Raw genomic sequence first — 21826 nt, 5'->3', positions numbered from 1 at the left:
TTTTTTCCCTTCTCTGTATGACCTTCCACAAATCTCTGCTGCCCATGAGACAGAATCCGAACCCTGATCTTGGCATTCAAAGCAACATACAGTCTGCTTCTAGGCCTATTTATTCCCTGATGAACCTGCTCTTCCCTCTCACTCCCATCTGACCACACCAGGGGCTTTCCAGCCTCCAGCCCAGTACTCACCTCCTACCCATCCCAGGGGGGCTCCCATCTTGCTTCCTCAGGTGAACACCACCTATTCTCCAGAGCTGGACTCCAATGCTACTTGCTTTCTGAAACCCTGGCTACCTCAAGTCACAGTGATATTTCACTCCTTTCGAGCCCTGTAGGAAGTCTCAGGACATGTTTGCCAAAGTGAACTTCAACTCCTGAGGACATTGTTGACCCTAGTCATTTGAGGCTTCTAACAATGTTGGGGCTACGTGTCCTGTAAGGTAGGAGGCCCATATCACTTACTAAATGAACAAGTAAATACACAAAATGCATTGGCTTATTCAAACTGCTGATTCTTTGAGAGATTGGGTGCTTGTGTATATTCTGCATCTCAGTGGGTCTGTGGCACTAATGCTGCTGCATGTTTACTCAGTTGGGCAGTGGGTCTAAGAAGGAATGGGGCCATGATACGAGGATGGGGATGATGACAATACAATTTAAAATGTCTACCATGTATTGTCTACTGTGTGCCAGTACTTCACACACATGATCTGCTCCTTTGCTTATAATCCGCCTGTGAAATAAGGATTGTTACTGTCTCTGTATATCAGGGAATAGAGGCCCAGAGCAACTAAGTAAATTGTTCTACATCATACATCTGGTTGGGGGCAAGGCTGAATTTGAACCCAGTCTGATGATGCGAAAGCCTCTTCTACCAACCAAATACCGACAGCCCTCGGAAGTCTCCAGGGCTCTGCCATGTGTAAATGCCTGTGTGGATTGTGTCTAACTTCTCTTCCTCCTACTGAAGGCAGGTTACTATTTTTTTTTTAATTTTCTATTTTATTTGAGAGAGAGAGAGAGAACGTGAGCTGGGGAGAGGGGTGAAGAGAGAGAGAGGGAGAGAGAGAATCTTAAGCAGGCTCTATGCTCATCAAGGAGCCCAATGCGTGGCTCAGTCTCCCAACCCTGGGATCAGGACCTGAGCCAAAATTGAGAGTCAGACGCTCAACCGACTGAGCCACCCATGCGCCCTGGGCAGGATACTATCTTAAAGCTCTTTGTATGCCCCCAGTGATGCCAAGGACAGTGCCTTGCACACCATAGTTTGTTAATTGGTTCCCGGCTCTCACCCACTCCACGTCTGAATTGCAAGTGCTCCTTGTAGGAGGAGCTGGACAGGGTTATTCGCTGGCATTGAATAGGAATTCCCTTGCCACCCCCCCCCCCCATATTCTAAAACCTTTAGTTTTTATAATTACTTGTCTTTGAAGCTCTCCCCTGTTATGGCTTTGTTTTGTGTCAACTTGGCTAAGCTGGTAGTGTTTCCCAGAATCCCTTGCCCTGCATGGCTCCAGGTCAGGGCTGGCCACAAGGGGCATTTACTTGATACTGAGAAGGCAGAGGGGAAGCAGTGGCAACACAGGACAGGTGGGGAGCGCCAGGCGGGCCCCTGAGCGCGCTCACCCGGAGGCTCGTCCTGTTGGCCAGCAGCCGCACCTGAGCCTGCTTCTCTTCCAGCTCCCACCCAGGCCCCTCCTACAGACTCCACGAGCCACAGGCTTGCTGTGCATGCAGGCCCACGGAGAAGGTGCCAGCTTTTGCAGGAGCCCTATGCTGTCCGAGTTGGAGGCCATGAGAGCCATGGGTTCCAGCCTGTGCTCATTGGTTCCAGTGCTTCCCACACTTCCAGTTTGGGTAGCTTCCCCCACTTGAAGTCCCATGTCCCCTCCTGATTACCAGGGCTGCTGACCGACAGTGAGCTGAGGCCCCCAACAGATGCAGAGGCGACAACCTGCCATCGCCTCCTCCAGTTCCCATAGTTGTGCAAGGTCTAACCTTTATGACAAATGCCTCGTTCTGTGTTACCGAGAGCATCTCTGATCAAACTAGCTGCTGCAGTCATCGTCCCAGGTCCCCAGGGTCCAGTGTCCTTGGTCACGTGGCTGCCCCACAGAAATGTGTTCATGGAGATTGGGCAAAGTCACCATCAAAGCAGGAAGAAACCTAAGATTGGCCAGCCCCTCATAACCCTTTCTGATTTCCTCCCCACAAGACTGTGGTGGTGTTTCTGGAGGCAGGAGCTAGATCAGATCTGACTCGTAGTGAAACCCAGTGTAAAAGGCCACAGAGTTACTCAGGGCTGTATCTGCCTGAGCAAACTTGAGCTGAACTCAACTCTGCTCTCACTGCTTTTGGAGGTTGTGTGGCTACCCCCACCCCTTTATGGTTGCTCTCAGATGTCACTGGCCTCCAGCTGCTGTGCATGGAGCTGGGCTTGTGATTAGTCACAGTCAGACTAGAGTAAGGTCTTGCCTATAGTAAGCACTATGATCCCAGAGGCTCTGAAGACTGATGCTCAAAGGTATCTGCCTTCATCCAGGTGTTTTGAAGTCTAAAATTTCACCATTAGAGAGTCATTCCTTTGGATTACTCTCCTGATGTTTGTTATTAAAATGACATACACCTTTGGTAAAGGGATCATCTGCAGAGTGCAGTGGAAAGAACATGATTTCTGGAATTATCTAGCTCTGAATGCTGTGAGACTTTGATAAAATAATTACTAATCCCTTCAAGCTACAGTTTCTGCCTATTAAAATGGGAATAATAATATCCAATTTGGTGTATGTTAGTCTGTTTAGGCTATAATAACAAAAATATCATTGACTGAGTGGTTTATCAACAACAGAGATTTATTCTCACATTCTGGAGGCTGGGAAGTCCAAGATCCAGATCCAGACAGGTTCTGTGTCCGGTGAGGTCCTGCTTCCTGGTTCACAGATCATCATCTCGCTGTGTCCTCATGTGGTGGAGGGGGCAAAGAACCTCTCCAAGGGCCCTTTTATAGGACACTAATCTCATTCATGAGGGCTCTATTTCACATCACCTCCTATCCCCCCAGAGACCCCACCTCCTGATATCATCACAATGGGGGTTTGGATTTCAACATATGAATTTCAGGGGACACAGGCATGCAAGTCCCTCATAGTATAGAAGCGAACAAATGTGAAAAGGAACTGGCACAATGCCTGGCACACAGGTGATGTTGAGTGAATGTTAGCATTTACTACGGATTCCCTTTCCGTGAACTGAGTAGTGCACTGGAATTTTTGGTAGGGTGCTGGGTGTGTGCCACCATTACTGTGTTCTTGTCACACCTGGGACTTAGCAGGGGAGTGTGTGAGGTTTTGCTAGGAATGTGTGTCCATGTGTTTCAATGGGGTAGGAGGGGAGGGAGAGACAGGGACAGAGACAGAGATGAGAGAGAGAGTTTTAGAAGAGAGAAAGGTCACCAGAAGAAGAGATGAATAGATTATTTCAAAAAACTGGACTGTTTCCATCTGCTTTTCTCTACTTCCATTCTAATTCAAGGTCATCCTCTCTGTCCTGGATTACTTCAATAGACTTACCTGGTTCTTTTGATTTTATTCTTATTTCTTTTGAGTTTGTTCTCTTCTTGGAAACTTTTTGAAAATGTAAATTAGATCTTACTTAAAACCCTGAGAACACTTTAACTCTTTGTATTATTCTTGGCATCTGATCGTCCTGGTCCCAGTCTACCACTCCTCCCCTCAGCTTCATTTCCTTCTTCTCCCTCCTCACTCATTACAGGTTAGCCACCAGAATTCTCCCAGAATCCGGGATCAATGAGCCCAAAGCCTTGCCCATGCTTCTGTCCCCCCTACTCCCCCTGCCCCTTTCCTCCTTCCCTTCCTCTCTCCTTCATTCTTCTGACAGCCTTCATATCTTTGTTCATATGTGATTTTCTCAGGAATGCTGTCCTCCTAGGCCCACCTCTTATTCTTTCTGAAGGAAGGTCTCTTCTTTGCTTTTCTCCTTAGAGCCTGTGTCACATTTCAGAATCATGGGATTACGTGAATAGTTGCTTTCTGAAACACAACAGTCTTGTTCCCTGTTGTATTGCCAGCAGCCAGCCCATTGCCGGACACACACAGGTTTCCATAATGCTGGTTAATGGTGAGTAAATATTCCACATCATAATCCTGGGATAAATCTAACTGTATGGAATTCACATTTTTTTCTGCTCCTTTGCTTATAATCCGCCTGTGAAATAAGGATTGTTACTGTCTCTGTATATCAGGGAATAGAGGCCCAGAGCAACTAAGTAAATTGTTCTACATCATACATCTGGTTGGGGGCAAGGCTGAATTTGAACCCAGTCTGATGATGCGAAAGCCTCTTCTACCAACCAAATACCGACAGCCCTCGGAAGTCTCCAGGGCTCTGCCATGTGTAAATGCCTGCGTGGATTGTGTCTAACTTCTCTTCCTCCTACTGAAGGCAGGTTACTATCTGTGTATTTTTTTCAACTTTTAGAAACTGTTTATTTTCTTTCTACCTTATTTCCATTTTGCTTGCCTTTGTGGAAGAGCAGCTGAAGACCACTCAATGGTTGTTCCTATCCATCTGGTGGCCTGAGCAGTGGGAGCTGGGGAGCTGAGCACCTGAGTCTTCAATAGGGAACTGCTGAGTAGGTACAGAGCAGACCTGCCCGCCTTCAGACGTGAACTGAGGAGCTGGAATGGCCCATTCATCCAGAAATTCCTCCTTGGTCACAGCCTCTTTTTTTTTTTAAGTTTATTTATTTATTCTAAGAGAGAGAGAGAGAGAGAGAGAGAGAGAGAGAGAGAAGGGGCTGGGGCAGAGAAAGAAGGAGAGAGAGAGAATTCTAAGCAGGCTCTGAGCTGTCAGTGCGACGAGAAGCTGGACGTGGGGCTCAAACTCACGAACCATGAGATGGTGACCTGAGCTGAAATCAAGAGTTGGATGCTTAACCCACTGAGCCACCCAGGCGCCGCAGGTCACAGCCTTTTAGTAGTAGCCTGATCTTCCTTTTCAGTCTCTTCAGGCTCTCTGTAGAAGTACAGATCAGACAGACCTCCTGTGGGTGTTCATGGGAGATGGTGCCATGTGTGTGCAGAACTTTCTGGGCCAGCATCCGCCACGTCCGACCCACTGAGTGAGATTTCTTGCTATTGCAAGGGATGACAATGTCCACACAGTGCAGAGGAGAGTCTGTGTTACCCAGAGCGGTGGTAGGTGGGTTAACAGAAGACACCCCTGAGAGAGGCTGGTGGTCAATATTGGGATCAGTAACCATCAGAAGACACCGGGGAGGCTGCCTGCATCTGGTTAGTGAAGGTTCCAGGAGTGAAGCGGCCCACGATAGGAATGGCTCTGGTGGCAGCAGCAAACTTCAGCACAGCCCACGGGTGGGTATTCCTGGAATATATGACACTCTCACCACCTGGGATTTCAATGGCAACAATGGCACGAGCTGTCAGCAGAAGCTTCTCCCAGGCTCTCTTCAGATTTATGGTGTAGATGCCATCACTTTTCTTTCTGCAGATGTACTGTTCCATTTGGAAGTCAAGGTTGGTGCCTCTGAGTGGGTTCCTGCTGTGGGTTCCTCCTCTGCTTGCAGGGTGTCAAGGGCTCTGGACACTATGAATGTTCCCTTTAAGTTACAATGGGAATGCAGAACCGTGCCCTGTGGGCCCCTCTCTGGGCAGCGCAGAAAAAAGTGGAATTTGCATTTTTTCTCCTCACAGATGGGTCATAGTTCTTAGGTTTGCAAATCCCAGAATCTTAGAAAAGCCACCCAGAAAACTGAGATCCTGTTTATCTCTATATTTAATTTTTTGTTTCCTTAGTTTTCTTTTTAAACTTGAGACATATAACTTAACACAGAGTAAACTGCATAAATATTAAATGCATAGATGGTGAGTTTTTCATTCGTATACATCCATGGAACGAGCACCCCAGTCAAGATCATCCCAGAATCCAGTAGGTTCCTCTGTACCCTTCTGGTTCTCTAACGCCCTCCCTGCTCTCCCTGGCCTGGTGAGCTGACATCCGCTGATTTCCAGCTCTCTAGGCTATCCTTGTCTACTTCACACCCTCATGTACATGGGATCATATGGTGTGTATGTTTCTTGTTTCTGGCTTCTTCTCCTCAGTATGTTTTGAGATCCTCTCAAGTTGCTGTGTATAGTGATACTTCCTTGTTTCACTCTGCTTTTGCTTAATTAGTGAGTATTATTTTGTTGAGCATATACACCACAATTAATCCATTTTACTATTGCCAGACATTCCACCGTTTGCATCTTTGGGCCGTCATGAGTGAAGCTGCTTTGAACATTATTGCACACATGTTTTGGTGAGCCTGTTGCTGGGGATAGAATGAGGAGTGGAGTTGGTGGATCTTTGTCTTTAAACGAGGTTCTTTTGTCCTATGTTCTTGTCTTACGTCCTTCAAAAAATCCTGGCACATCTCAATCTGAACTTACAACTGAGATAAGCCATGGGTGCACTAGGCTTCTTGCCTGCGAGGAATCCTTTCTGTGGCTATAAGGGCATTTCCAGGGTTTGTGTCAAAGTCATTTTACTATTTGACACTGACCCTATGTGATAGGCCTGAGCAACATAACATCATAATCTGAAGGGGGTTCTGCCAGTTGAAGCCTAGGCAGCCTAAGTCATCTCAGAAATGGACCTCTCAGCTAATAAGAATCCACTCTTTGTTTAAATCAGTGACCCACAGAAACATTTCCAGGACACTGTTTTTCAAATACAGCGATCCTAAGGCAATAGTTTTTGGCTGTTCCTATAAAATGCTATAGCTGTTACTTACTAATGTGCCCTTGATTCGCTGACTGATACTACAGTTGGCAGTAGAATTTACTGTTTGCTATATCCTAGTCAGGGGAGACTTTCTGACATAATCCTGTAGTGATTTTTTTCCCCTATCAACAGAAACACATAGGGTAATAAGCTGTGACTATTGAACAACATTCACCAAATTCTGTGTGCCCTTTTCCCAAAAGATACATTACACCAAAGGAGGAAAAAATGCAACGCCTGTAGATTCTTTCACTAAAAGTCTCCTTATCTAGAAAGGGTGCTTGCTTCATGTTTCATACTTCTACCAGAGAGTTTGCAAGCATCCTTCAATGCCCTTAGAGAGGTAAGAAAAACTCAGAGTCTGTTCCAGGAGAGGTGACACGTGTAGTTGGAGTACCTTCCTCATTGGAGGCAGTGGACCTATTGCTTCCCTAAACCACAGACAGGGCTGAGACCTCCCCATAGCTCCTTCTAAGAACTCAAAAGGCTCATCAGCTTGGGGGGTAGCTAGGATCACCCAGCAGGGGAAGAATAGAATGTTCAGTAGAGAGGTGGAAGCATATAGGAAATATCTGAATCATGCTCAAAGTGGAAACTCAGAGACAACCACGTCATTTGGACACCTGGCTCCTGCAACATCCTTCTCATTGCAGTGAAAAGCACCCCAGGAACAGGAGGCAGCCCCCAGTTTTGGCTAAATTCTAAAATAACATTAAATGATTTCATTCCATGCTCACTAGAAGCAGATGTTATCATCACCCCCAATTCTAAGTGGTGGAATGGGAATTTGAACCTAGGCAGCCAAACTCTAGAGCCCGCAGGGGTTCCAATACAAGGTGACACCTTCCATTCTCCACCCTACCTTTTTTAGACTTCATCTGAAAATATCACACAAGGTCAACTTTACCACATAGAGGAGATAAAGAAACAAATAAATATGAGGGAGGAGGAAATGGAAAATACAACTCCCACTAGGGTCTGGCTATTAATGTGTCTGCACTGTTCCTACACTTGAATAGATCTGGTTCTGAGTCTGCTACTGAAAAGGAACCAAAAATGACCTTGAATTGAAACTCTTGCATAGGAAGGTGACGTGATGAGCTCAGAGAGACCACAGCACATCTCTGCAAGGGCTCTGAGCACCACCGTCATGGTTGCTTCCAGTTGGCTGGGCGGGGGGTGCTGCCTAGGTGGTTTCCAGTTCCGATGAACTTCCTGACTGCCAACGCCAAGCTTGGGGTTTCCTCTCTACCGAGTGGAGAAGATGGAAGGTGATATGGCCTTTCCAAGGGGGAGACTCTTCCATCAGTGACTTCTTAAGGTGTGTTTGTGGAGGCAGAACCTCAGTTAACACGAGCATGTTAACCTCAGTTAACTGGAGCAAATACCAGTGTCAACCAAGCCCTCCCTGACCTCATTTCCTCTTGTTCTTATCTTCTCTGCTTCAACCACACTCGCCCTTTTGCTCTTCCCAGAACATATCAGGCACATTCCTGCCTCAGGGCCTTTGCACATGCTTTGTTTTGCCTGGAAAGTTTTCCCCTAGATATCCTTTGATATGACTTGTTTTCTCTCTCAAACCTTTCCTCAAACATCTCCTTCTCAGCAAGACCTTCCCTAGTTACCTATTCTAGCCACAATTGCATTCTGAACTCCAACACTCTCCCCACACCAACACACACACCAACACACACACACACACACACACACACACACCCCTCTCCCATTCCTTGTTTCAGTTTTCTCAGCACACCCCACTATACCATATACCATACATTTTACTGACTTCTCCCATTTTTGGACTGTCTCGCCCTGCTGAAAGTAAACTCTGTGAAGCAAGGATTTTTGTCTGTTTGGATGTGTATCCCAGCACCTAGAATACTATGTATCTAGTGCTCAATAAAAAAGTGTTGCATGAATTAGCGAGTGAATTAATGCATCCTAACTCTGCCATTCAAAAACCAGGCAACCGTTCACAAATTAGTTAACTTTTTCTATGCCTCATTTCTGCAACTGTAAAATTGGGATGATAATTCCTACCTTCCTGTTGTGAGTTTCAAACAAAATTACAAAAGGGTATACCCAGCACAATTCTTGCATGTACTTAATGATTTATTTTGTGAGTTTAATGACAGTAATACAAATAATAGTAGCAAACATTTGTAGATTATTTCCTCTGAACGAGGTGCTGCTTTAATCATTTAACATACCTTAATTCATTTAAGTCTTACAACATCCTATAAGATGCGTACTATTATTGTCATCATCCTTACTTGAGAAATAAAGAAACTGCAGAGGAAACTTGCCCGAGACCACATGACTAGAAAATCATTGAATGTGGATTTGAAATCAGGTCCATCTGTCTCCAAAGTCCATAACTTAACCACATCACCACACTGCTTCCCCATGGCAAGAAGACATAATTTATATAATACAGGTGTTTCATTTTTAAACTACTAGAATGTGTTCATGGATCATGCTTGATAATCATTCAATTTCTAAATCAATTGGAATATTTGGATAGTGGCCAGATTGGATTTAACTCTAAGCTACGAAATATCTTTGGCCATGAAATATTACCATTGAAGAGATACTTGGAAACTGGGTTTTATTTAGACACAGTCTACATGACCCAATACATTTACATTTTTAGATAGAGAGCAGTGTCACTTAGTTTCCAAAGCTGAATGGAAACAAACAGCAGGGCCATGTAGACACACCCTACACTGAGCACCTGCTTTTGAGGCTGCCTCAAATATTATCCTTGTTTTTCTTGTGAATTGACTTCCATCACTTGTGATTCCTGTGCACCTAGCATATCTCGTAACAAGCAGTCAGTCATTCATTGTCTATTTTAAGTTTGGTTGTTCAAATGCTAGGTCCCACTCATGGGAGAGAACTCGGGGAGGTTGTGTCTTCCCCATTCATGGTGTTGGTTCTGTAAGTCACTGTGTGCTCAACAGGGGGGCTCATACACACACACACACACACACACATTCACAAATCATCTTTAAAGGTTTTCAGTTCCCTTTTCTCTGTTTTTGGTTTCTATTGCCTTCCCAGTAGTGGCTAAGACAATGCCAGTTTGTCTTTCTTCTCATGATTTCTCTAGAAGGCTTCATGGCCCAGGAGTTCAGCTGGGACCCAGTTTTAATTTCTCATTGTTTTCAGTCTGGCTCTTTTTCTTGTGACGGATAGTAAGCCATTCAAGCCAGCTTAAGACAAAGGCTTTCAGCATACTGTATTATGTCACATTATGTATCTAAAAAATTGTTCTTAATGTTTATTTATTTTTGAGAGAGAGAGAGAAAGTAGAGAAGGGGCAGAGAGAGGAGGAGACATAGAATCTTAAATAGGCTCCAGGCTCTGAGCTGTCAGCACAGAACCAGATGTGGGACTCAAACTCGTGAACTATGAGATCATGACCTGAGCCTAAGTCAGACACTTAACTGACTGAGCCACCCAGGTGCCCCTAAAATTTTTTTAATTTTTTATTTATTTTGAAAGAGAGAGGGAGAGAATGTGAGCAGGGAAGGGGCAGAGAGAGAGAGGGAGAGAGAGGAGGAGAGAGAGAATTCCAAGCAGGTTCCACACTGTCAGCTCAGAGCCTGACATGGGGCTCGATCCCATGACCCTGGTAACATGCCGTGAGCCAAAATCAAGAGTTGGATGCTCAATCAACTGAGCTGCCAAGGAGCCTGTATGTCACATTATTTTTAAAAGATAAAGGAGTTTTCATGGAAATCCTAGAACAGGAGCCATGTTAAGTCTTGGCCTCAAAGAGCCCAGAGCTCAAAGGTGACTCTAGATTCACAAAGGCTCCCGGGTTTCAGCTGCAGGATCTCATGGATCTTTGATTTCTATGACTAAGCAACACACTACATGTCTACTTCTGGCCCTAGTACCAATTAATGGCTATGTTTGCTTCAAGTTCAGGGCCTTAAGAGAGAATCTTATTGGTCCAGTTCCTCTTTTAGTGCAGACTATAAATCCCTGACTGGGCTATGGATTCTGTATAGTTGGCCCAGGTGCCTAGGCCAGAGTCAGTCATCTATGGGCAGAGGAGTTGGGGCACTGAGTCCTTAATGTGGCCGTCTGGGCTTGCCCCTTCAGTAGGAAATGTGGGCAGGGTGGATCCCCACAGAAGAGGCTGGGGGTGGGTTGGCACAGTACTGACCTTTCCAGAATACCATCTTGTAAAAGAACGATGCGTTACCCAAATCACACAGTGTTATACCAAGGTAAGATGTTGTTACATTGACAAAGATACAGATGCAACTGGGAAAGACATCTGCAAAGCCACGTGTGTATGTCTTTGCCATTAGCGTGCTTAAAACATGAAACAAATGTCATCATTTCTTTGTGATATGTTTTATCTGAAAACATTCATTCTTTTGTCTGACAAGTTTAGCTGTTAGAGCTGTGTGGCTTTCTTGGTCAGGGTCTCCAAGTTTTGGTGAGCAGATTGCACTTAGCACAATTTTAGCTGATGCCATTCATAGAGATGTCAATGTGATAACTAAACTGAAGTTGCATTAACCTTTGAAGTTTCCCAGCTAGTTGTTGAGGTTTGCTGTGATTGAGCTGGTCAAAACCCATTGACTGGTTACTACCTTGATTAAGTATCCACAGTGCCATGGGCCTGTCTTACACAGACAGAATCTATTCACAGCTTCAGAGGTCCCTTGTGTCACATATATGGTGTCCATGGTGCTGGTAAGCTTTCCTCTGAGGACTGGCCTACTGCTATCTAGGGACCCTGAAGAACAAGAAACATATAGAAGGGCCTTTTTGATCAATATGAGAATGTTAAGGAGCACAGGTCAAGGTCCAGGTCTGGATGCATTGCTGCAGTGGGTAGGAGAGTTATGGTGGGGGGGTGGGGGCACTGCTGATATGAAGGCAGAAGGCCTGATAAATGTGACCTGCATTACGATCCTGGCAGAACAAAACCCCCCTGGACATAGACCAAATCCTCACACTTAAAGTAAATGTCTTAAGACGAGTTGAATCACTGCCCACAGCAAGCATTAGTGACCTGCATTTGTCTGAATCATACTCTCTTTTCTTCAGCCCCCAGCAGAAGCCAGTCTCACTGAAGATCCACAGCACCCCAGCTGTGCTTCTCTGTGGCCCATGTCACTTTCTGCCTGTCTTGATAACCTCTATCAGATCTTTCCCCACCCTCTGACAGAAACTTCTTTTAAAAAAACATACATGTTTGATTCATCCTGGGGTTTTTGCCATGGCTTGGAACATGGCAGGCATCAAATAAATATTTGTTGGGTAAATGGAAGTAAGAACCTAAATTGCCTTTTCAGTCACCAGATTGGCTGTTGGTCCATGTTACTTCGTTTTTCTCTTTGCACAGGTACAGTATTTGGCGCTGGAGGAATGTCTGAGTGGGGAACGATTGCTAACAGAAGCTAATTTCAGTGTCAAGTTTATTTACAATTTTCAGATGTCTCTAAAGTAGGTTCTGTGAAATGCCATCAGTCTATCTTGTAAAATATGGAAGGGTACCCAAGCATAGTTAATTACCAGAAAGAAGACGGAATTCCTAGGGGCAGATCAGGAAAGCTTTTTGAGTGTAGAGAAGGAGGTGGAGGAAGAGGAGGAGAGGAGAGTGTTAGTAACATTTATTGACAGTTTACCACATGCCAGGCCCTACTATAAGCATTTTACATACGTTAACTCATTTAACACAACAACCCTGTGGGAAAGGTACTATTATCCCATCTTACAGATGCGTCTGGTGTCCTGTGGTCCATGCAGTCTGAATCGCTGGGCTCTGGGACCCCCTTCTCCTCAGTTTTCTCCTTTTTCCCTCCCATTCTGTTTGTACCTTATAAATTCAAAATATTATTTGATAAATGTTAAATATTGCTAAATAGAAAATAGTAAAATATTCAAAGTTTCACAAACCATTATCATGTGACAGATGCTTCTCCAACAGCACATGTATTTGCCTTCTCGGGAAGCCTTGAGTGGTCAAAGATGAGGTGATGATACTTCCTGATTTCATCCTAGGGAGACCATGCTGGCTCTTTTTTGCCCTCCCTGAAGTAGGGAGATCTTTGATATTCCTCAAAATAGGGTGTCGGTAAGATATAAGAATCCATTTCTTGCTCATATTAATGCTTCTCAGAGCATAATGTTGGTGCAGCATTTCTCAAAACCACACAAAAACTTCCTTCACTGGTGTGAGGATGGAGAGAGATGTGACAAAGGCAAGAGTCAGACATCCCTGTACTGTATGTGTGGCCTCTCTGACAACCACTGTGTCTGCCTGGGCAGATCCATTTTTCCAGTCACGCCAGATGAAGGAATGCACTGCTTTGAATCTGCTGTGACTTTCCAAGACAGGACTACAAAACCTCCACTGTTATCTGGCTAAACAATTCCCACTTCCTGGAAGGGACCCTTTATTCCCTGCCTATTTTTATTGTTGACATTTTTGGGTGGACGACAGAGAAAGCCTCTTCACCAGAAGCTGGAAGCTGTGTCTGAGACACAGTGGCCAAGTCAAATGGCAGAAAGGTTTGGTTGGTCCTCAAGGACAAAACAATTCACTCTTCCAGGAACCTAGATGTCCTGTGTACACACTGCTCAAAGAGCAGTGGTTACATAATTCTTCAAGTATTATCCTTGGCCAAAGCAGAGAATTAAGGTGGCGTCCAGAGTCCTGGTTTAATGAGACAAGTACTTCCCGATAATACAACACTATTCCTACATCCACATACCTAGAAGAGCCAGGATTACACTGGCACTCAAATGTTTGTGAAATGAATGTGTGAACAAGAAAGAATCTCGGGGCACCTGGGTGGCTCAGTTGGCTAAGCGTCTGCTGCTAGATTTCAGCTCAGGTCATGATTGCACGGTTGGTGAGATCCAGCCCTGTGTGGGGCTCTGCATGGACAGCACCAAGCCTGCTTGGGATTCTCTCTCCTTCCCTCCCTCAAAAATAAATAAATAAACATTTTTAAAAGACGAAAAAAAAAGGAAAAAGAATCTAGAAAGTTATCAATTATAAATGTCAAAAGTAATTATCTCGCTAATAGCTACAAATTCTGATTTTTCTCTTGCAAATATGCATTACTTGCATGATAACCCCAATTTTACTGCAAATTACTGATCTGTAGGTGAGGTGAAGGCTGCGTTATGGCCAAGCTCAGCTTCATTGTCAGAGGAATGGCTACAAAATTTGTCGATCAGTTCCTAGAAAACTGGGCCCTTTACAGAATCTGGATCAAGTTAACATTTTCGAGCTAATGGAGAAGTAACTACTTTGTTCGCTGAGCAAAGGGTTTCTTGAAATCACAGAATATTAGAGGTCATCTTGCCCAATCTTCTTAGTTTTCAGATGGTTTGAGCCCAAAGAGGCTTGAGACTTTGGCCTTGAGCAAGCCAGTGATGAGACTGGGCACTAGAACTCGGCTTTCCCAGGATGTGGAGAAACGGGAACACTCTTGCACTGTTGGTGGGAATGCAAACTGGTGCAGCCACTCTGGAAAACAGTGTGGAGATTCCTCAAAAAATTAAAAATAGACCTACCCTATGACCCAGCAGTAGCACTGCTAGGAATTTACCCAAGGGATACAGGAATACTGATGCATAGGGGCACTTGTACCCCAATGTTTATAGCAGCACTTTCAACAATAGCCAAATTATGGAAAAGCCTAAATGTCCATCAACTGATGAATGGATAAAGAAATTGTGGTTTATATACACAATGGAGTACTACGTGGCAATGAGAAAGAATGAAATATGGCCCTTTGTAGCAACGTGGATGGAACTGGAGAGTGTGATGCTAAGTGAAATAAGCCATACAGAGAAAGACAGATACCGTATGTTTTCACTCTTATGTGGATCCTGAGAAACTTAACAGAAACCCATGGGGGAGGGGAAGGAAAAAAAAAAGAGGTTAGAGTTGGAGAGAGCCAAAGCATAAGAGACTCTTAAAACCTGAGAACAAACTGAGGGTTGATGGGGGGGGGGGGGGGTAGGAGGAAGGGCAGGGTAGGTGATGGGCATTGAAGAGGGCATCTTTTGGGATGAGCACTGGGTGTTGTATGGAAACTAATTTGACAATAAATTTCATATAATAAAAAAACTAAAAAAAATAAAAAAGAACTCAGCCTTCCCGACTGTAAGCCCATTTTGCACTCAGGCAAAAATCCAGCGAGAAATTGGCCGCGTACTCAATCAGGTGATTGAAGAAAGGTTAACAAAGGGACTATTTAAAAAGTATGGATAGAGTTAAGAAGACCATCAAAGGAAGTGGAGCACCCCAGGTCACACAAAGATGGAGTGCTGTTACACTCCCAGGCTTTAGGAGGCAAAGGCAGGAGCAGTTCCAGAAGCCGAGGGAGGAGGGGCACCCAGAAGTCGCTCGACAGGCACTGGCTTTGGGTAGGGGGACCCAGCTTGTGGGCAGCAGCCTGAGCATGGGGGGCACAAATAGCCCAACCTCATCCTTTTCCCAAATGGAAGCCAAAGGTCAAGGGAGCCTGATGATTCAGTTCAAAGAGGATAATACAGCAGGGCCCAGAGTGGAGTGAGCACAGGTGGAAAGCGGGTTCCAGCATGTTCGCCCTCCAGTCCTATTTTCCCTCTCACTGCAGCTTTAGATCAGGTCCTATAACCTGGACCACTGAGGTTACATTTTTAAAAAGTCTTAGGATATGCATAATATAATACATATTAGAAATACAAATAGTATTTCATAATAGATAATACATAATAGAAATAATACATAATATTATAATACATAATAGAAATAATGTACATATATAATACAAATAATACATATAATACATAATAGGAAAACCAGAACATGTAGCTGTTTAAAGGGATTATAAATACTTTCAACATTTATGATTGATACACTTCTAGATTTTTTTCTATCCATGCCACACATATTTATTGGATGTCAATGTTCACACTGTTGTAGACAATGTGTATATTGAAATGAAGAAAACGGACGCAGATTCTTTCCCTCAAGGGGCTAACATTCTAGTGAGGATGAGTCATGATAAACAAGATAAATAACCCAAATGATAGTGTGTTAGATAATGATTAAGTGGTAAGAAGAAAAATAAAACAGGGAAAAGGAATAAGACTGTAATTGGGGAGGTGTTATACTTTTAAATAAGGTGGCCAGGTGTGTGTGTGTGTGTGTGTGTGTGTGTGTGTGAAGAGAAAGAGAGAGAGCAATGACTATTTGTAGGGCTTTTCCTCTGGCTAAGTGCTGAGTGTTCAGGTGATGGGGAGTGTAGGTGGTGTGACCTCCCCCCTCCCTCGCAGTTTCAAAATGTCTCTCTTTAGATTTTTTAAAGGGCAAAGCTTTCTCCACTCCTTATATTAACCATTTTAAAAGTGCCAGGGGGAATCCTCAGTGCAAGTTTATTAGCCAAATTCTTGATGTCTATCTGTCCCTTTCTAACTGAGTGACTTGGGGGAAGTCATTTAACCTCTCAGATTCCTCATGTGCAAAAACCAGGGTTTGGGTGACAAAGGAAATGAGATTAGATCTGTGAGGGACCTAGTGTGCAGCACAAAGTGGATGGTTAGTAGATGATGGCTTCTTTCCTTCTCTGGGCAGAACTGCATGAAAGACATGTTCTGGTAAAACTGTAGACTCAAGACCCACAGAACTGGACAGTTTGCTGAACAGTGTCTTAATAGTAATAGCTGGCATCAGTTGACCACTTATGTATGCAGTGGAGGGCCAGACTCCCCCTTGCATGGTTGATAGCTCATAGGGCATAGAAGCCAGGCTTGACTTCAAATGTGGCTGACATCAAAGCCAGTGTTCTCTTTGTCAAGCACTGGGTTCCTCTTCTCACCTGCCCTCCTCAGTCCCCATGAAGAAGGGTCAAGGTTGGATTGAGCCACAGTGTAGGCAAGCGTTTCCTCATAGTCTGAAAGCCCATGAATATCTTTAGATTACCAGGTCTATTATGACCTTGGAAAAGCTTCTTGACTAAATCCAACCAATGCAATGGTTTTAATGATGGGATGCTGGGCTGATCATGGATCACCTGGGCAGTTAAAAAAAAAAGCCAGGACTTTACCCCTTGGAGTCCTAGTTAAGTGGGTTTGGGGAAAGGCCTGAGTGTCTGTATTTTTCAACATGGCTTCAAGTATTTCTGATGTATAGCCGGGTTTGGATGATACCTTCCTAGGGCCCAAACAAATGCACCTCAGAGATCTTCTGTTTCCTTTTCCCAGCTGCCACCAGACTCATGAATTACAAATCTTCCAAATGGATGTTGGCCTCCTGGGTAATCTAACCCAGGCTTCATCCAACAACTTTGATACGAGTCCTGGGACAGGCCAAGGTCTAGTTGCCTTGAAGCACTAAGAAGAGAGACTTCCTCCTGGCCAGCCCATCAGTCAGAGTTCTTTGGCTACTGTAGGAACATTCTATCAGCTGTACTATCCTACAGTCCACAGCTTTTATAAGGACGTTATGAGAGAGACCTCGTCAAACGCTTTGCTGAAATCAAGTAATACAATGTCTATGCTGCTCCATTTACTCCACACCCGAGAAGCCCCATCCACAACAAAGTACAATGGCATAACTCTTTATCAGTGAGCCCACACTAACTGCCAGTGATTAGCAACTTCATTTCCAAAGGCTTAGCAGTATTTTTTTGAGAAACAGAGGGACCTACTGTCTTCTTGGTAGGTTTCCACAAATGTGAGCTGGAAAATTGTACTCACATCAATCAGTAGTAAAATCAACTTGGGCCTCACTTAGGCCTAACACTGCGTTTCCATCAAGAAAAAGGGCTCAGGGGGCATCTGAGTGGCTCAGTCAGTTAAGCATCCGACTTTGGCTCAGGTCATGATCTCATGGTTTGTGGGTTCAAGTCCACATATTTGGGCTCTGTGCTTACAGTGCAGAGACTGCTTGGGATTCACTCTCTCTCTCTCTCTCTCTCCCTCTGTCTCTCTACCCCTCCCCTCAAAATAAATAAACTTAAAAAAAAGAATCAAGTAGACAAAAATAAAACAAGAATTTTAAAATTACCTTGGGCTGTCTGGGTGGCTCAGTTTGTTAAGCGTCTGACTTCAGCTCAGGTCATGATCTCACAGTTTGTGAGTTCAAGCCCCGCATCAGGCTCTTTGCTGACAGCTCCGAGCCTGGAACCTGCTTCAGATTCTGTGTCTGCCCTTTCTCTGCCCCTCCCCCACTATCCCTCTGTCTTTCTCTCTCTGTCTCAAATATAAATAAACATTAAAAAAAAAAAAGGAACAAGTGCTCAGATTATCAGCATATCAGGGCAGGAAGAAAGTGCTGGAATAACTAATATAGTGGTCTTGAAGTTGTACATTTACCATCTTTCTTTGATAATCAAGAAAGGCAAAAGCTACACAGTCATTCATATTAAATGTTGATCATTTAGTTAGTCTACCCTAGCAACCTCAGACCCACTACCCATCCTATTGCTTCCTTGATGACAGCAAGTGCACATGACCTCTCCCCTCATCCATAACAGCAAACGTGGAGTCAAGGTTCCTAATTAGAGGGGAGGTTTGTTTGTTTTTTAAATTGTTTTATGTTTTTTATTTTATTTTGTTTTTCAGACGAGGTGATCTTCTCTTACATTTGGGTTGAGGGTGATTGTCAATTCCCTATGACTCTTTATGTGCCACAGCCAAGTACTTTGAAAGTGAATTTTATTTGCTTAAGGATGTGGCTTAATTGACATTGCCCAGTGTATCTGATCTCTTTGTTACCTTTCATCTTTTTGCTCATGGAGTGAAACCCTTTATTTGCCTCATTTATCCTAGAGTCCCCTATTTGAATGAGACCCTCTGTGTAAAAATCAAAGTATTAAAAAATTATAATAGTGATAAAACCTTGAAGAAGTATTCTTTACTTTAGTAGGGGGTTCACTATGTGATCCTTTAGGTAGTGAACACAGCCAAGAAAATATACTTAAATCTGTGCTTTCGTTTTACTCACTGCATGTCACATATGCTAGTCTATATATGTAAAGATTGTCTTGTCATCATCCATTAGCTACTTTCGTTTCTCATAAAATAACAAACCCATATATTCTTTGGTCTTGTTATAAAATATGATTTTAAGTTATTATTTCTCTGGGTATTATTTTTTAATCATTGAAGAACATGTAAAAATGTTGAAGGATCGTATTGATAGCCAGCATCTATGGAGCGCATTGATAACAGACACTGCTCTCTAAAGGCCATACATGCATTCGGTTATTAAAACTACTCATGAAGTTATGACATTAAGCTATCATTATTTTTCCATCTTTATCTTGAACCATTTTGGTTTTTTTTTTTTTTTCTAAAAAAAGAAAAACTTAGAAGAAGCCAGTATTTTTTTCTCCCTTGGGAGAAAAAAAAAGAATTCTAACATATTAATAAAATACTTCCTCACTGTTCTTTTGGCTTCCCAAGTCAGCTTGAACTAAGCCTGCATGAATGAGTCTTTAGTGTTAAGGCTAGAAACTTTTATCAAGGAGTAGTAGTAGATTTATATTACTAGACACAAGATGGGATTTAAAGATGACAGAGTTACTAATCATTCATTTGTTCATTCTCATAACAAGAATTTATTGAGCACTTATGATATGTAGGACACCATGGTAGACATTAGGGATACAGGGATGAAGAACACACACTCTTCAGATTCCTCTTCAACGTCCATTACAGTAAATTACCTACGTGCAGGTTCCACTTAGTTCACTGGACAAATTATCTGATGTATTTTAGAGGCGGATTCCTTCTTCCCAGTGCTGACCCCAACTAGCCTGATTCTCCCTTATTCTTACTTGTGTACTGTTCTTGAGGACTACCTGAGTTTTTATTGGGCTACATCATGCTCTACCACTTGGTCTGGATCCAAGGTTCTTGGTGGCACAAAATCCATTTAATTCCCAATCTACTCCCCAGAGACTTTCTGATGAGTGGATTCCTTGTGTCTCACACCCTTGAACTACCCAGTCTTTTAGACATAGGGGAATTTATCTACAGACAATGATGGGTATCTGACCCAGTACAGGCATTGATTAAACGGTGACGCTCTCACCCAGCCCAGGGGTCATGACCTTTTCTTGGGTATTCTTTCTTCCAAATTGGGCAGAATGTCCACCTTGTGATTTGTCTGAAAACCCTGTTAAAGTTTGTCTCTCTAGCTACTTCATCCTTTGACCCAGTGTTTGAAAATTTGTCAAAGCCAATTCCTGTAAAATAATAATGCCCCACTTAGTCTCAGATCTAGATGTAGGCTAGATTTCCAGAAACCCTGGAAATAATTGGGAAGGGGAGTGGGGGAAATAAAACCTCAGAGCAACCAAAATAGCAGTCATTGAGGCCATGCACTAAAGCCCATGTAGACTTGTAGGCTCAGTGTGTTAGCTGCCTGTTGCTGCTGTAACAAATCCCACCCCCTCCCCACACCCCTGACTTAGTAGTTTAAAACAGTGTAAATGTATTGTCTTACAATTTTGGAGATAAGAAGTTTGAAATGGGTCTCACTAGGCTAAGATCAAGGTGTCAGGAGGGTTATATTCCTTTGTGGGGGCTCATGGGGAGACTTCATTTGCTTTGCTTTTCCAGCTTCTAGCTTCCAGCTGCCTGAATTCCTTAGTTTACAGCCACCTTCCATCTTCAAAGCCAGCAATGGTTGGTTGAGTCTTCCTTATATCCAATCACTGCAACACTCCTGCTTCTCTCTTTCACTCACAAGGAATTTTGTGATTATATTGGGACCAACTCATAGTCCAGAATGATCTCCATATCTCAAGGTCAGCTGAATTCCCCTTCCCATGTAACATAACACATCCAAGGATTCTAAGGATTCAGACATAAACATCTTTGGGGAGGGACATTATTCTGACTTGCACACCCAGGCTCAACTCCACACATCATTAGTCCATAGTAATACAAATATGGTTATTTGGTGTGTGAGCTGTCAAAAGCAGAGAGCACACTGTGAGTGACAGACAACTGTCTGCAATAGGAAATGAGAGCTGGGAGTCTAATGTCAAAAGAAGAGATTAAAACCGAAAATCAGCCCCAGAACCAGGAAATCGCAGGAGTCTGAGGTCACAGAGAATACAGAGACTTCTGTCTACTTCAGTGACTCCTTGGGGTGTTCTGTTTTATGGCACAAAACTTTAAACACTGTTCAAAATTGTGACCCTGAGTCATTAATAAAATGTTTAAAACTCAAGCAGCATACCACATTAAAATTTTTTTAATATTTATTTATTTTTGAGAGAGAGAGAGAGGAAAAGACAGAGTACAAGTGGGGGAGGAGCAGAGAGAGAAAGACAGAGACACAGAATCTGAAGCAGGCTCCAGGCTATGAACTATCAGCACAGAACCCAATGTGGGGCTAGAACCCACGAACCATGAGATCATGACCTGAGCTGAAGTCGGATGCTTAACTGACTGAGCCACCCAGGCACCCTGATACCACATTTTTTAAAAAAGGATTTAAACAATGAAATCATAAAACATCCAGCAGAAATCTAATGAATATTCACTGACTTCCGAATGAGAAAGGATTTTCCAAGCAGGAAAACGAAGGAAGAAATAAAAAAAGAAAAAGGAGGGGCGCCTGGGTGGCGCAGTCGGTTAAGCGTCCGACTTCAGCCAGGTCACGATCTCGCGGTCCGTGAGTTCAAGCCCCGCGTCAGGCTCTGGGCTGATGGCTCAGAGCCTGGAGCCTGTTTCCGATTCTGTGTCTCCCTCTCTCTCTGCCCCTCCCCCGTTCATGCTCTGTCTCTCTCTGTCCCAAAAATAAATAAACGTTGAAAAAAAACATTTTTAAAAAAAAGAAAAAGGAGCCATATTTTAATATAAATAGATGTTAATATTTACACATTAAAACCACATTATTTAATTACACATTGTAAACAAATTAAAAGGTAAGGAGCAAGTTGTGAAAATTATTTGTCAGAAATAGTATAGTCAGTAATCTTAACAGAATTCACACAAATCAATGAGAAAAATATTAAGCCCACAAGAAAAAA

General features: G+C 43.5%; 1 long non-coding RNA gene across 1 annotated transcript; it reads right to left on the bottom strand.

The window, feature by feature from the left end:
- Positions 1 to 5403: 5403 nt before the first annotated feature.
- Positions 5404 to 21204, bottom strand: LOC125147393 (uncharacterized). The gene is made up of 4 exons (XR_007145171.1): positions 21194 to 21204; positions 17948 to 17957; positions 14763 to 14771; positions 5404 to 5521 (listed from the first exon to the last, which is right to left on the bottom strand). It is a non-coding gene; the product is annotated as an uncharacterized LOC125147393 (long non-coding RNA).
- Positions 21205 to 21826: the final 622 nt, after the last annotated feature.

This window comes from Prionailurus viverrinus, chromosome D2 (genome assembly GCF_022837055.1).
Source record: "Prionailurus viverrinus isolate Anna chromosome D2, UM_Priviv_1.0, whole genome shotgun sequence".
NCBI classification, from domain to species: Eukaryota; Metazoa; Chordata; class Mammalia; order Carnivora; family Felidae; genus Prionailurus; species Prionailurus viverrinus.
This window is presented reverse-complemented; position numbering and strand designations above follow the sequence as displayed.